The sequence below is a fragment of the Cryptotermes secundus genome, unplaced genomic scaffold (assembly GCF_002891405.2).
Source record: "Cryptotermes secundus unplaced genomic scaffold, Csec_1.0 scaffold2023, whole genome shotgun sequence".
NCBI classification, from domain to species: domain Eukaryota; kingdom Metazoa; phylum Arthropoda; class Insecta; order Blattodea; family Kalotermitidae; genus Cryptotermes; species Cryptotermes secundus.
In genome coordinates, this window is record NW_019727445.1 from 29467 (window position 1) to 34433 (window position 4967).

A 4967-nucleotide genomic window follows, 5' to 3' on the forward strand; every position below is an offset into this window, starting at 1 on the left:
CGAGGCTCCCACTTTCTCTAGACAATCGGCTCCCAGATGGTGATGTTGTCAGCCTTACGCTCCGGCCGCGCTTTACCTCCAGTGAAGATTCCTGGTACTCATTTCTGTTAGAGGCTGAGTCGACCCCAGGGTGCATAGTGCGGCTGGAAGGATTAGGTCAATTGGAAAATCCAATGACCTCGTCGGTAATCGAACCCACGACCTTTCGCCTTGCAGCATAGTGCCTCAACCAACTACGCTTGGTATTTTTTCGAAACCAGATAACTATAATACATCGATTTTGAAATTTTAGAGCCGGGATATCTCGGTATAGTGACAAAGTTACAGGGTGAGCACCCAAGGAATCGCGGTTCGAGCCCAGCAGGAATAAGATTTCTCTGTTATCTACGGTGTCCAGACCGGTTCTGGGGACCACACATCTTCGTATCCAATTGATATCTGGTAGTTTCCCCGGGGTAGAGCGACCGAAGCCTGAATGTAGCCAGTCACCTCCATCTAGTGCCAAAGTTGAGAGTGCATGTAGCTTCACTTCCACACCACCACACGTCTCTATAATATGGTGTTTAATGAAGCACAGCGCTGTTTAGAGACGTATGTTTCTCCTTGCCGATCGCAGTTGCCGCTTGGTCTGAGGCATGAACTGCCTTTGCCCGCTCAAACAGTGCGATCGTGGGTTCGAATCCCGCTTGAGGCATGGATGTTTGTGTGCTTTTGTTCTGTCTTTGTGCTGTCCTGTGTGCAGGTAGCGGCCTTCAGACGGCCTGATATCCCGTCAAAGGAGTCCTACCGACTGTGTAAAAAAGATGGGGCCAAGGCCCAACAAAGGGCTGTAGAGCAATAGGTTGGTATTCTTCCTTATTATTTGGCCGTTTTGTTATGTTCATTTAAATTTGATCCAATCGTTTAATTTATCTGCTCCTCCGTGGCTTTTTCGTTTAAAGGTTCCTGTCATCAAGTTTCCATCTCTTGCTACTATCTGTGTCTTCCTCAGACACGCCTCATTCCCTCTTTAGTTCTATTACACCCCCACTCTAGGCCCGTCGTTGTCTGCTCATTCTCCGGCGCCCTACTGGACTCCATTTCAACGCGTGGCGCGGTGATCGGCCATCTTACATTCGACGAACCTGTCCATATCATACCGGTCGGATTCCGTCTATTCGATTCTGTATGATCTTTCCCCGCGCCAACTTCTTCACTGGTTACTGAAGTGTTATCCTCAGGCATCTTCACTTAATAATAGTATCCTGCAGGCACGCAGGACACACACACACATAGTGGCGTATAGACCCGTTGCTAAGCGGTGACTCTGTAAACAGTAACCGTTTCTGGGCAGCGGCTCGGTAAACAAGTTCCCATTGCTAGGCAGCAGATTCTTGATAATGCAACAGTTGGACGCAGCAATAGAAGAACTGCATTTTCTGTGTGGTCCGTGCCGAGATGTTATAACCGGGAGGTTTGGAACTTACTGAGTTTAGTCAGTTCTGCACGGGGTGGTGTAAAGGGGGACCTGAGCGCGAGAAACTGAAGAATCTCCACTGTTTGAAGCCGTTGCCAGGAAAAGGCTGATAAAAACACAGCAGGTTAGGAAGAGGCTTAGAGAGTTCTGTGGTGATTTTTAAATGTAGAGATTAGCGGTGCCGCTGTAATTGCTTGCAGTTCCGTGTCGTGTGTAAGTGGTCAGTAAATCCATTCGCCAATCCAAACCCCGTCTATAGTCACTCAAATACGTGACAATATATTGTATATCGCCAGTGACTTTCTGCATGAGTTGTTATATATACACGTAGTATAGTTGCGGACTTTCTCCTGAAGTCGTGAAGTGGTATCCTTACACATCCGCTTCATAAGCCTATGTGGTATCACGTGTATTATATATGTACACATATAACGCCCACGACTTTTCTTGGTATGATGTTAAATATTGTAGCGTGTTTGTGTGTCACGCCACAAATAAGTTCACGCCGTTGTCCCAATATAGCGAATTTATTCCTTTCGCTCGTTTACACACTTTGCAGGCATTTTCACTTGCAGGCTTACAATAACCGATTACAATATTCCGGCGATACTGGACTCAGACGGATATTCCGAAGTTTCTTCTCCGATGGTTGTTCCGCGACTCACTTCTTCGAATGCTATTCCGAGACTATTATATAGTTCCTTTTAAATTTACAGGTTAAAATAACAGGACGTTACACATTAAATTAATTTTTAAAGCATATCATTGTCAAAATAAATTTTATCGTAATTTTACCTTTACCTTGATTTTAAAGTAAACAATTCCCTCTTTCGAAATTTCTGTGGTTATTCGAAGTTACTGAAAGTGTGTAGTAATGACATCTATTATTGGTTGCCACTCACATTCATGCAGCTGGTTTCGTGACCACATCAACTGCAAGTGACGGCAGCTCACCTGAAACAGAAAGAATTGTACTGTCAGTACAAGTACAGTTCATTCGCATAAGTTCACAGTAAGTCGCGTTAAACCCCTTATATTAACAGTAAGCCCATCCATTCATGAAGTACACAGCCGGTTCCATCTTTAAGCTTACTCCAGTTTTATCACCTGAAGCAATATTGGAGAAAGCTCCACATTTAATACAATTCTGTTCCAACATGAATGTGTCACGACACAGGACAGTTTGTACGGTAGCACGAAAATAAACCGTCCGCTGCCTAGAAACGTAATAATTACGATATACGTAAGTACAATTTTGCTTATCGTTTCATAGAGCGTGAACCACGATATGTCACATTAAGAGAAAAGTTTAATAGACTGAGGGAATTTAGGGCGTTGAGGAGAATATTTGCACAGGGGATGGAGAGCACTGCATAAAGAGGAACTTCATAACCTGTCATCTACGTATTACAAAATACATGTATTATTAGAATCATCAAATCAAGTACTATGAGATGGGCGGGGCATGTAGCATGTCAATAGAAATGCGTACAGAGGTTTGATAGAAAAGTATGAAAGTAAAACGCTTGGAATATCAAGGCGTCACTACGAAGATAATATTAAAATTAATCTTGAAGATATATAATGGGAGGACATGGGCTGGATAGAGACCAGTGGCAAGCTTTTGTGTGCTCCGGTTCAGTAAGACACTGGGGATGTATTAGTAGCAGACTCGTGACTTTGGAATCAGTTATTTAGAATAAAAATATATTTGTCCATTTCTGTAAGAAGTCCTAACGTCTCCTGTTCCTATATTTATCTCTATATACAGTCTGCTTCTATTACTGTATCTCATGTCTCCTTATGCAGTCTGTTTCTGTTAGCGTTGGAAAGTTCAGACGTTTCTTTCTATCCGTGTCTTAAAACAATTAATTTAGATCCTCCGGTTCCCGCTCCAAGATACATTTCCTTCGTCACATTAAGCCATTACAGATTTTCTGTGAGTTGTTACTCGCTTGTCTCATTGGTTGTTTCTCTAACTTTCCCCTAAAACAGATGAAGCAACACTAAGATTCACTTTCCTCCGTGCTGTTTGTTCTAGAACTAGACACACTCAGCCCCACGCCATTGTGCTCCTCAGGATATGTTTGCCAAGAGAAGGAACGCCAAACAAGGCACTTCCTTCCATCACTACAAATTTAACGAAGTTCCTGAGGCTTGACTTACGAGAAGATGTTGCTGTTGGGTTCTGAAGGAGACAATGAAATGCCATAATTCAACATAAGAAAGGAGCGATCTCCTCTTAAAATTCAGACAACTGAGTCAGATCTGATCTTGATTAAAACGTCTCATTGTCAGCGTCGCAGATTCTGAGATGGAGAACAGACTACAGATCTTGCCTCTCGTTTCTGCTCACAATGGAATGCCAAATATTTATGTAAGGAGCTCGAACGTTACATTTTCAGTAACTTCAGAATCAAGAAGCACACAATTAAGTACAATGGCGATTAATTAAATTAGTGTTCCAAAAACAGTGGATTAATCCAGAATTCAGACGTTTGGTATTGTGATGCATATGACCATTGCTAGGCAACGGCTCGGTAAAATTATTCCCGAGTTCACGCTCTCAGCAATGGAAGACGTCCGTTGCTGGGTAGTGGGTCGCTAGACATGTGTCAGCAGCAACGAATAGGCAGACAATAATAGAGGAACTCTTGGAGGTGATGCTCTCTATTGGGTCCTTCCTGAAGTTCAAAAGGGAGGACACGTGAGAACGCCGAGTGTAGTTCAGAAGCTGTAAGAGAACTGCGACAGGAGAACGAGCATAAAGCGTGTCCTCGGCAGTAGATTGATTGTGAGCTGTTGTAACTTTTTTAATTAAGAGAGATTTTACAGGAAGGTGTCAGCAAATCCAATCCAAACCTCGTCTTATTAGCCACACAAACCCCTNAGTTCGTACCTCACAGTAAACATCTGCATCTTCATAAGGAACTCAGCTGGTTACCGCTCTTTAAGGAAATAATTCTGAAGATGATGCGATGTAAATGAAGTTTGTAAAAAGAATAAAGTTAATTTAGTACGCAATGTCCATTGATGGAGTAAATTCCATTCAGTTGGAATACGAAAACGTGACCGTATCTTTCTGCTGTCCTGTCACATCATTCCGTCTGCAAACAGAGATGAGGTGCTTAAACTTGTAGAGTGTCTATTGACTTCGACGTATAAACCGGGACTTCCCCGAGCCATGTATGTGTGTGTGGTGTATCCAATGAAAATATAATGCTTCTTGCCTTCTGGCATTCCCACACCAGCATGCTGGTCTGCCTCTCTTGCATTGTGAATGAACTTCTATACGTCCGCCCTGTGAAATATACAGGGCGACTGGTGGAAATCTGAGCTTCATCCCCCGTAATCCCCCAGTTCACACTCATCATAGGGGAGGAAATCCACAGAGGAATGTCTTCGCCTCTAACGTAGAGAAACCGCTGCAATTAAAACCCTCCAGCATATTTTCATCTGAGCACAATTTCGTTGTCCCTACAAGACAGCCCATATAATCACGTGGCATGTT